This window comes from Balaenoptera musculus, chromosome 18 (assembly GCF_009873245.2).
Source record: "Balaenoptera musculus isolate JJ_BM4_2016_0621 chromosome 18, mBalMus1.pri.v3, whole genome shotgun sequence".
Lineage (NCBI taxonomy): Eukaryota > Metazoa > Chordata > Mammalia > Artiodactyla > Balaenopteridae > Balaenoptera > Balaenoptera musculus.
The window spans coordinates 47,600,253-47,612,820 of NC_045802.1; the positions used below are offsets into that span (position 1 = coordinate 47,600,253).

Consider the following 12,568-nt stretch of genomic DNA (forward strand, 5'->3'; position numbering starts at 1 on the left):
TTCTGTAAATCTTAAGTTGCCTATGCTTGTGCTGTGTAATTAAGACAATGATAATAATTTTGTCCAAGTTTGTTTTTCATGCTTTCAAGTTTTAAGGAGCAAAATTTAATAATAAATAATAATAAAAAATCCAAGATTCCACCCAGACTAATGGGCTCAGTGTGTTATTACTGAGCATGAATATAATTTATTTTTATACCTATTCACTCATAAATTCAAGAAATAGTTACTAAATGTCTATTTCCAAGGCCTAAAATGGCCCCCAAATTAGCAGGTGTCCGTCTAGCCTTAACAGAGAGTTAGACTACAAAAGATTATTTTTGGTTATATCTAATTTGACCAGGCTAACGTAGACATTATTGTTCTATTATATGAAGACCAAAACTTTTTTTTTTCAGCTTCACTATGGTATGAGAACAACAATGCCTAAAATTATATTAAATTGGTTCATTTCATTCTTTGTTTAATAAAAGATTTTGGTTTGCTAGTCCCCTCAAAGCTTGAGCATACACTTAAAGGAACAAAACATGCTTCTTCAAATCTTTCTTTATAGAATATAAATTATAGCTCCATTCAGAAAATACAATAGTGCAAGGGCATTTTATTTAGCAACAATGAGAAAAGAAAGAAAATAAGCTAAACAATGGTACCAGATCAACTAAACAGGAAAATGGGTTGATATTTTATTGTTTGTTTTTTTTTTTTTTGCTTCTAGGCTAACATGTTACTTACCCACCAAAGAAAAGAATTAGAAAATATCAAAATGAGCATCCAAAATATCTACTGCATAAAATTCTAAATGACAAGGTTTCATTTCATGTGCTGAAATTGAGAAATAAGAATTTAGATATTCTCAGATATTAAGAAACAAAAGAAAAGAAACACCATAAACAGAGCAACTTTTATAAAAAGCTATTAGCATTATCTACTCTTCTAACTAGAACACTATTTCAGTCTGTACCCAGTATTATCATTTAATTTCTCTGTAGAACAATGTAGGATGTTTCTTATTAGTATGTCATACCCACATAGAAATTCTTTGTTGAGGCTGCTTTCATAAAATATCCCAGTTGGTTTGTCATTAAAATTATAAAATATGTCATTAAGCACAAATTATCATAGTTTGCTTTCAAATATAGCCTTAATTTCTCTCCAAAATTCTAATTTTGGAAATAGTGACTATTTCCATCACGAATTTTTTTCTTCCTAATTATACTTAGACACAAGGTTCTAACATAGGTTTATAAACCAAAGGCTGAGGTGCAATTCATCGTTGTAGAAACATTTCATAAAGTAAATGGAAGAGTGCTTGACAATACAGGAGGTAAACATGGAGCTTATTTGTAAATAGATGGCTTCTGAGGCATCAAGCTTCACTGAGCTTTGCAAACTGCTTAAGACTTCTGTAGATTATGAACACGAGTCCATACTTTGTAGGTATCTGCTTAATCCCTCAGTAAAAAAAAAATTTTACTCCTTAAGCTGTTTTACAACAATAGAGGAAGAGCACTCTTCTTGTAATTCTGCTGTATATACCAGAAAGCTAGGAAGACCAAATACTAAGAGCCCCTAGGTGCTTTCAAATACTTGAGAACTATATAGCTTTTGCATGAGCTCAAACCAAAATACAGAAAGTGCTCATAAAAATTAGGAAGGATCAACCAAACCTTTGGACAACAGACGTATCTTATTTGGGAACGTTAGACATGTTATGCATGAATTTATAAGTGTAAACATCACAGACGCACATGCTGGTTCCTATTTCATACGTAGCAGTTGAAATGCAGCCAGCATATCCAAAAACAATGCCTCATCAGTATAAAGAGGACAAAACCCTGATCATACCATTCATCCGTTTACAGTGTTGACCTAATATATTCTCATAGCCCATACCAATCACTTCTACTGTGATAATGTGGCCAGTAAACCATCCATAATTCCAGCTTCAAGCTGCACATATGTACACATAAGACCCCCAATACTGCATAAATATGTTTCCCAAAGAGTTGAGGTATATGCTTCCTCCTCCTTTTAGGAAAAAGAAAAGACCTGAAAGGCTTGATCCTGAAATCATTATTAGAATTCATTTCTTGGCTTTTGGAAAGTGGAAAATGGAAACACATTGGTTCCGAGACATGAATCCATAAATGTGTAGCAATGGGAGAGCAGCCAAGAGAGAGAAGGAAAGCTGGGGAAACCACGGGAAAACACCAAACAAGCAGCACTTAGAGCAGTTAGAAATTAAATAAAAGGACTACACAGATCTGAGAAAGTGAGAAAAGATATGGCTATGTTACCAGGAAACAGCCTCTAAGAGGCAGGGACACTGAAAAGACCAGATATCACAAAGAAAAGTTTTATGCACAATTAGGACAAGAAAATGTTGTAAAAAAGAACAAAGAAAGGATTTCATACTAAAATTCTGCCCTTGGTCATTAACTACTCAATTCTTGATACAACATTGATGGACGGCTCACAGCAGCATTCGCTAAGCATTGTTGTTGTTTTGCTGTTTGTTTGTTTAAATAAAAGCCCATCAGGATTTTTGCCTGGGAGCGGTGACTTTAGCTGAATTTTTGCTGTTGATGACCCTGGGGTGGAAAAGATGATCAAACACTTAAACTATATTTAATATTATCAACAGAAACAGAATTCCTTCTAAGGATGTGAAGATTGAAGGGCACGCTGCATTTTTGTCAAAGAGAATGAGAGTAATTAATTTCATTTTCCAAGAGATGATATAATATTTCTTGGAGGAGGTCCACAATAAAATAATTTTTCAGCCTTTCATACCTTAAGAAATAAATGCATAAACACACACAAAAATCTGACAAGGTAAATGTAACATTATACTTCATTAAAAAAAGGTGTGTGAAAAACCTAAAGATAAATATAAGTAGGATTATACTGCTGCATAATAATATTTCTTCAAAAGTCTGAAGGCCAGTTTGATTCAAAATAATCCACGCAATAAAATATAATGCACAATATTCTAGTGAACATATTCCCTTCAGTGATCTGGGGATTACATGTGAACTGGTCTAATGAGATCATCTTTTTCCTGAATAAACGTTTTCAAATGTAACTTCAGCTTTAGGCATTTTGTTGAATAAATGCAAAAATGTATCTAAAACTTTCTCTGTGTGAGTACTCAGAGTGCCTGATGTGTTTCCTACAGTCAGCCATTGCCATCAGCTGAATCTTATAACAGTCCTCAAGTGAATATGGGTTTTTAAGGCTTGTCATGTATTTTGATCACCTGGTAATCTTAAAAGGAGAAAAAAAATATACGGACACCACCTCATCTTTGGAAAGCCCTCCAGAGACTCTTACGTTTGGTTGAGGACCACTTGGGTAATATTCTGCTAAATGTTATCCAAGATTTATAAGCTGTTTCATCTTTAATGGCATCAGGGATTGTTAGAGAACTAGCATAATATTTATGCATATACACACGTGCACACACAGACACACACACAAAAAGGATGTGCCCAACTATCTATCCATCCATCCATCTCTCCATTCATCTATCCATCCAGCCAGCAGGCCAGCAAACAGCATTTAAAGCATAAAAAGATTATGTTTAATTTTATCCTTTCAACTTTATAAAAGTTTTTTGAGAAATCATTTCATGGCAGCGTTTAGAAGATTGTAGAGTGACTTGCCTACTGTTACATAGCTCATGGCTTCACGGTTATAAGAATCCGCTTTATAGCCTGTTATGTGGTTATTAGAGACAGAAAATTTGATTTGGACACAAAAGACTTGAATTCATGACCTGCCCTGTTACTTATTAGCTGTACAGTCATGGTATCATCATTAAAATTCTCTAGGTCTGCGTTTAGCCACCTATAAAAGAGTAATATTAATTCCAAACTCACACAATTGTTGTAAAGATTGAATTTAGGTCATTAAGTGCTTTTAAGTAATACTGAGAATTGTGGGACAGAAGCAAATGAGCTTCCCCTTTTAGAGCAAAAATTCCAAACAGAACCTGATCTATTACTATAGCTCCATGAACTCAGCATAAGATATATTCTGAGGCAGGATCACATAATACAGCCACTGTAGAGGGGCAGTGTTTGCTAAACAACCAAACAGATATATGTTACAAAAGTAAGCTGAACATGCAGAAATATTGTAAGCATTTTCAGGTTCCACATAAAATTTTAAACAAACACATCCTCTCTTAAAATGCACAAGACAGTCATTTGACATTATTCAAATTTTTTTTTCTCTATTTTTTTTTTAGCTTAATTAGATTGGCCCACAGGATAAGCATGTAATAGGTGACGGAATACATTTTAATTGACTAGTCTGATTTGTTAATTCCACTATATAAATATCGCCTATCAATCCATAGTTCAGTTGGTATCCATTATGACAATAATACATAAATATATTAAAATAATTGTTTGGGGATGTTGGCTATTCTTCAACAGTCTTATCATGAGATGAAATAGTAGAGCTTTATTTGTTCCTTGTGTCTCGGTAGAAATTTAGTTTATGTAAGTTTCACTGACTTGGTGAGTAGTTGAATGTGCACTTTCTATGAGAGGTGCTTAAAGAAACTTACTGTGCACTTCATGTAAAAAAAGGAATAAACTGGGCTTTCCTGGTGGCGCAGTGGTTGAGAATCTGCCTGCCAATACAGGGGACACGGGTTCGAGCCCTGGTCTGGGAAGATCCCACATGCCGCGGAGCAACTGGGCCCGTGAGCCACAACTACTGAGCCTGCGCGTCTGGAGCCTGTGCTCTGCAACAAGAGAGGCCGCGATAGTGAGCGGCCCGCGCACCGCGATGAAGAGCGGCCCCCGCTCGCCGCAACTAGAGAAAGCCCTCGCACAGAAACGAAGACCCAACACAGCCAAAAATAAAAAAAAAAAAAAAAAAAAAAGTAATAAACTATGACTCCATATCCTATTATCATTGAGCTTTTGTTATACTGCATTATTTTAAATGCAAATACACTTTATTTAAAGAGTAGAATTCCTCTTTGTACATGAAATGCACAATAGGTACATGTCTTAGTTTTCCACATTAGTAAATGAAAATTTAAAAATATGAGCACCATGGTTCAAGCAAGCAACCTGCTCAACTCTGACTGGTCATTTTTGCTCAAAGTGTGAAAGGCACCAAACATCAATTTGTGAAGAAACAAGTACTTCGCTTTCCTCTCTATTGTGTTATTTTACTAAAAAGGAAGGCCTATTTTTCAAAATTTGTCTCGCATGGGCCCTGATGGTCATCATTCACCTTTCTTTCAAGCCTAGTGATTTTTCTTCTTTATTCTTCATGTTAAGAGCAAACTCTTAACTACAATTGCTGTAAAAGTGTGAATTTGTAAACCTGACCAAGAAAAAATTAAAGCAAAGTACACTCAAAAAAGGAAAAACAAATTGTAATTTTTCTAAAAGTACGGATGAGAGAATAAAAGGCAACAAGTAGAAATATCCTACATTTACAATCTGGAACTTGGTTTCAAAAGTACTGAATGAGTTAAAGAGGAAGATATTTCAATGAATATTTAATTCAACTGCTTTATCTCAATCTCTCAAATGCTGGTTTAAGAAATGATTGATTCCTTAAGAAAATTCAGAACATATGCATAACATAATGGACTCTTTGTGCTTTTACATTTATGTTTTTATGCTTTCACATTCAAATTGAAAATGCCAGCCTTCTAAAAGGATTCAATACAGGCATTTAAATTTATCCTAAATTTTCCTTACATCCTAGTTATTATATTTTTCCATGACCTATTTATTTCCCAGGGCTTTCATGAATCATATTATTTACCCAAAGCAATCAATTTATGTTAACAGTTGGCTGCACATCTGAAATTCTGGTTTGGCACTTACGTGTTGTAAAGTTAGGGTCATACCTGAGGTGGGGAGGATTCTCCTACAGGGTGGTAGAGGACAGAGGCATTTCTATTTGTGCATTTAAAAAATTAATAGCAGACATTCCTAACCAACGAAAAGACTAACAAACTCGTTTGAACATGGATATAATGTGTTACATGTAAATTAATATTGTGTTCTACTACATAACATAATCATTGAAGACTCAAACGCATTTGTTAGATGAGAATATTTGTGCTCAAGATATTAAGCCACTTAAATCCCATTTACCTGGTCAAATGAGATAACAAAATAGTGTCACAACAATAAATGTCCAAAAAGGAAGTATAAGAAGTTAGTTTTGTTCCTATTTTCTTATAATTACTGTCAAACTGAACTTCACAAAAGCATGCAAATATGTCTTAAAAATAAATTTTATGAATCCAACTATACGACATTTTGGAAGAGGCAAAACTATAAAGACAGTAAAAAAGATCAGTGGTTGCCAGGGGCTTGGGGGAAGGGAGGGGAGGGATGAAAAAGAGAAGCACAGGGGATTTTTAGGGCAGTGAAACTCTTCCGTATGTTACTGCAATGGTGGTTACATGTCACTATGCATGTATCAAAACCCACAGAAGTGTACAACACAAAGAATGAACCTTAATGTAAACTATGGACGATACTTAACAATAATGTATCAATATAAGTTCATTAAATCATTAAATCTAACAAAGTATTACACTAATGCAAGACTTTAATAACAGGGGAGACTGCGAAGGGGGGGGTAGGGTGGCTATATGGAATTCTTAAGTACAATCTGCCAAGTTATTCTGAAAGTATAAATCTCTACTAAAAAAGTAAAGTCCCCTAATGATTTTAAATTAACTTGAATGTAACATTAGTGCTACTGATAAGATTCAATTTTATCTATTATTTTGTTTATAATTCTTTGCAAAATTCATAAACCAAAACTATTATCATAACACTTGCAAATTTTTTTTAAGAGGTAACTGCTATAGACTTATCTTGACTACATCATGGTTAAGTTTTTTCTTCTTTTGGTTTTAAATTGGTATTATTATTCAGTGACTGATGTAAGATATTAAAGTTTCACTATATGTGACAGGAACATGTCTTACAGACTTTTAGGGATAAAAAGTTCATTTGAATCTTCACCCTAAGCCACAGTCTTAGTCAAGCGCCTGAGGCAAATGTTCTGTGCTAGTTACATATTTTAAAATATGCCATAATGTTTACCATTCTCAAACAGATTAATCTTGTCTGCTACCAGATGGACTGTGCTTTCGATTTCACAAAATATTCACCATAAAGAGTTATTTTTATAATGGTATTTTTCATAGTACTGGAATACATCAAATTTCAGAGACTAGAAAATGACCTCAGAGAGGCTGAGATACCCAAATGATACAACTGGAAACCCTACCATATTACAAACATATAAAGCAATAATGCAATCTTTTTATGTAAAGGGAGGTATATTTGCAAAATGTAGGTTTTACTTTTTGGATATTTAAAGCAAGCAAGTAGTCCAGAGAAGCCTGTATATGCTTCTCTACTCATAGAAAATGCCTTTAAAGAGAGATCAACGACCAAGCCAAAACAAGACAAGTAGCAAAGTTGAGAGAAATCCACCTTTTCTCACCTACCCCTGGAATCACAGGGAGCTACCATGGGAATGTGGCAGAAGTAGAAAAGCAATAGTGTTTACATGCTCCAGAACTTGTTCACAAGCAGTGGATTTAATTCCATCCCAGCCCCCTACAAATCAGCAAAATGCCCTCATGCAAACCAACTCTTTTAGCTTCATCTTTTGGCTTGCTGGTAAATGGGGTATAGATGCACGTAGGTCTTTCTAAGGATCTGAGAGGGTGAAACTGTCTAAAGGTTTTCTAAAGTGGTCCCCTGTTAAGGTGCAACTGCCACAAGGCACACATAGGCGTACGTAATTAATACGTTTAGGTGTAGAATTAACTGTACAAATCGAGCCCCTGTTGATTTTACCCATCGAGATGAGCGTCTGAGCAAAAGGGGAGAAGGGGCAGGCTAGAGCCTCAGGGAAGACAAAGGCAGGAACAGGAAGGCAGAACAACTGATCTGATTGAAAAAGAGGACTTGCCAGCCAGACAAGACTCCTGCTAATCAGCTATGATTTACAGTGACAGGGCAAATAGCTCAGTACTCCTCCTGGCTGGGACACAGAATTCTAAGAAATAAAGATTTAAAAAATGATACTAGTAATGTTGACAAGCTTGTAGTAAAACAGACACTTTATTATGCTGCAGGACAGCAGTGTAAATGGATACACACTTTCAGGAATGCTGGTGAGCTGTGTCTCAAGAGTCTTAAAATACCTTAAAACAAGTAATAACATTTTTAAGAATGATATAAATGAACTTATTTACAAAACAGAAATAGACTCACAGATTTCAAAAGCAAAACTTATGGTTACCAAAGGGGAAAGGTGGGGAGGGATAAATTAGGAGCTTGGGATCAACATACACACACTACTATCTCTAAAACAGATTAACCAACCAGGACCTACTGGGGACTCTACTCAATATTCTGTAATAACCTATATTGGAAAAGAATCTGAAAAAGAATGACTATATGTGTATGTATAACTGAATTACTATGCTGTCCAGCTGAAACTTTCACGACATTATAAATCAACTATACTCCAATAAAATTTTTTTAAAAAAAGAATCTAGGGCACTGCCATCTCCCTCTCTCTCTTCTTCCCTCTCTCCCCTCTCCATATATATGTAAATACATCTATTCAAAGTCTATCCCTAATCATTCTATTTTGAAAAACAAAATGCTATTTTGAAAAGCAAATTCTCAATCAACACCAGTGTTGACTTTTAGAAATCACCAAAGAGAATATGCTTAAAAAAAAAAGTCAAGGAATGTTAACTCAGATTTAGTCATGATTCCTGTGAAATGACCTCATAATTTCAAGTGTTGGCACTGTGAAGAAGCTTTCAAAAGATGGTCATTCTGTTGGGAAGATGACATATGTATCAACCATTTCAATTTTATGCAATTAAGTACATTTTACATAAAATGTGATTTTGAATTTGTTTTGCAACTAATTAGTATATTAAAATATTAACAGCTATTAAAGTTAAATTATCTACGAGTTTATATATTCAAGTTGGTTATAAAACTTTCCTTCTGGGATACAGGGCATAACTTAACGCAGGGACTTGCCTTTAGACATAGAGGGCAATTTGGGATTTTGACAAAGATGTATACACAAATATTTAACTTTGCCTTATTTACAGGAATAAAAGTTAGAAACAACAAAGTGGTCATAAAAACAAAATAAAATTTGGAACAATGATTTGAACCCTAACTATGAACCAGAATCATACATGGAACATTTTAAAGGTATACAGGCCAGAGATGAAATAGGTCTGGGATATGGCATAGGCACCAATAGTTTAAAAAGCATCACATGCAACTACAATGATAAGCCAAGTTTGAGAAACAATACTCAGTGGCATGGGGAACTATTATCTATGTAATGCTAAGTTTAAAAACGTTAGGATATAAAACTGTGTATAATAAATGAGTTTAACTTTGTTCCACCAAAATATTTTTACACGTGAAAATAATAAAAAAAAGGCTAGAAAAAATATTCCAGAATGGTAATAATAACTTCTCCATTTGGTGAATTTGTGGGTGATCCATGTTTCCTTTTTTACTTCTTTCCTGTTTTCCACATTTTCTACAGTGAATCTACTACTTTTTCTTTTTTTTAAAGATTTTTTTGATGTGGAACATTTTTAAAGTCTTTACTGAATTTGTCACAATATCGCTTTTGTTTTATGTTTTGATTTTTTGGCCATGAGGCATGTGGGCTCTTAGCTCCCTGACCAGGGATCGAACCTGCACCCCCTGCATTGGAAGGCGAAGTCTTAACCACTGGGTCACCAGGGAAGTCCCGCTACTTTTAAAATAAAAAGAAACAAGTTACATTTTCAGAAAGATAAAAATGAGTAGTGTACAAAACATATTTTAAAGAAAAAAACCTAGAAAGTGAATGGAGGTGTTTTATAATTTTCAATCTGGCTTTTCCAAGATTCTAGTGAACCGTAATGTTATTAGAAGCAAATCACTATAATATACTGTTATTAGAAGAAAACAGCAAATTCTCCTAAAATCTCAATTTGCCAAGGGTGTTACTACTATCAGTCCTAGATTGTTGGCATGGTTATTCTACATAAATTAACGTATCTACCTATATACCTTGCAATTAAACTAAGAAAAGAGTTAAATGTAACTGGTAACTAAAAGTATGCAATTGTAGTAACCCTAGTGGGTTAAAACTATGAATTCTTCCGGAAACCTCAAGCTTCCGCATCACAGTTTACTAGGAAAACATTCTCATACTTGAGAAGCTAATGTCAACAATTATATAACAATGTATGGGTACTACAAAGCTTTGTGTGTTTCTGATGAAAAGCTTTCACGCAGTAAGTATTTAGTCACCACTACTGTATAATCAGTACAACACTGATAAATCTGAGGATACTGCAAAAGGATTTTAATCTTGACCATGATAGAAGCAACTCTTCCCCCACCCCAGTCCCCCAGAGCTTTAATGAGAGTTTCACCACTTCTTTAGTGAACTGCATTTAGAAAACATGAAATGGTATGAACAATGGGGAATGTTTCATTCAACCTTGTGCTATAAAGAATGGAGGACATTTTAAATGAATTTGAGAAAACAAAACTGTGCTCTTTAAATCAACAAGTTAAACACTCAAATAAGTATTACAGAGAACTTGCAATCATAAATTAGTTAATTCAATACTAATTAATTGAATAATAATGATTGATTTTTAAAATACAGGAAAAGTAAATATACTTAATATTTACTACAACATTATCTGGTAGAATTTTCTCCTCCAGTTTTAATAATAAAGAAATGTCATCTCCCAGAATTTGAAAGAACTGCCCAGGGCCACAATGTAATATGGATCTGTGATCTAAACCTAAGAGTGATTCCTAAGACTGAACTTATCCCCCATGCTGCCCTCATCAGCCCTGAAAGATGGAAAAAGAGTGAGAACCTGTGCCTTTGAGAAATATTTTCTTGCAGTTCATGTGAAATTAGTATCTGGCAATATTAAACTGAAAAGAGTATAAAAATGAGTGCTGCTTGGATAGCTGTCTGGTGGGCACCAACTCACTTTCCCAACATACCTAGTACACAGCAAATTGAAGGGCATGAGGCAGGTACCAGTAACCCACATGATAATGTCTATTTCATGTTTATTTCCAATTTGTTTTCACATTAAGTTTTAGGATAACCACAACTAGAAACATCATTCTTAGGAACAGCATCTTGCATTTGGTGCTCTGGCCAAACTGTATGTGATGTAAGTTTGAAAGAAATGAGAAAAGATGGGGGAATAAAATGGAAAAACCAAAGCCTAATTAGATTTGTAAGCAATACATGAGAAATGTAGTGAAAACCAACCAGCTCACCATCTATTTAACTTCTTTTGTTCCTTTTCTTGTAAACCAGACGCTCAGAAATGAAAAAAAAAAAAAAAAGCTTCATTTTTGGCCAATGATGCATGTTCCTTGATAAAAGCAGTGTAATAAAGTGTAAATTTGGTAAATAGAACACTAAGCGAGAGGCAACACGGTTTTGTAAAACGAGTGCTTGCCTGTGTTTTAGTAGAGGTTCTATTTTATGCAGACAGCTTACTCATCATCTCTCTTCCTTTAATTTCTAATTGAAAATGACTTTGATTATGCTTTTGCACAGTCACATGTCTGTTACCACCTTGACCTTTACCAGAGTCTACCTGTCCTGATGAGACACAACTCTTCTATGTTTCCAAAGCACTCTAGGCCTGTGTGTCTTTTCTCTAACCAGGCTGTGAGCCCATGCAAGACACCACTTTTATTAAACTCTTTTGTCACCCAGCACCTATCAGAGTCCCTGGAACAGGCCCCAGTTGCTCTCTGAAGCCCTCACTAATTCTAAAATTCAATAAATCTATGAAACTTAACAAACAGTAAATATACTTATTAACGGTAACATAAAAATTAGCATTGTAAGTTTCCATCTGCCCATTCCTTCATTTAAAAAGAATTTAATTGACTGATTGCCATTTTATTAATTCCTCTCACAAAAGAACAATTTCATCTGCATACCTGACATTCTTTCTTACAGCTAAGGGCGCAGTTCTCAGCCTGGGTAATTTTTCTCCCAGGGGACACAGCACTGAATGTCTGAAGACATTTTTGATTATCACAACTGAGGGCAAGGGTGACAGGCCCTTCTCTACAGCAAAGACGAAAGATCAATAGGGCTGAGGTTGAGAAGCCATGCACTGAACTACCATCCCTTTCCTTCTATCTTTTTCCTTCTACCGTCCTATTTTTTCCTTTTTAAAAAAAATTTAGATTATTTTCCTCTCATTTTTCCCTCCTCAACTTCCTCCATATGTATTAATCAGGTAAATCCATCTATACAGTTAAAACATCAGTAGATGCATCTCTGTGGGCAAGTGGGTATGGTTTATATATTAATATGAATGTTAGTTAACATGCATACATTCTTGTGACTTTTACCATACGGTACACTTAAAAATTACAGGGGGGTTACGTGTGTGTGTGTGTGTGTGTGTGTGTGTATGTGTTGTGTGTGTAGTGAGAATGTGCACAAAAAATAACTTGAGGAG

At 34.8% G+C, this 12,568-nt stretch overlaps 1 protein-coding gene across 1 annotated transcript in view; it reads right to left on the reverse strand.

Annotated features, from left to right (window-relative positions):
• KLF12 (Kruppel like factor 12) overlaps positions 1-12,568 on the reverse strand; it is a 460,117-nt gene that overhangs the window by 157,601 nt on the left and 289,948 nt on the right.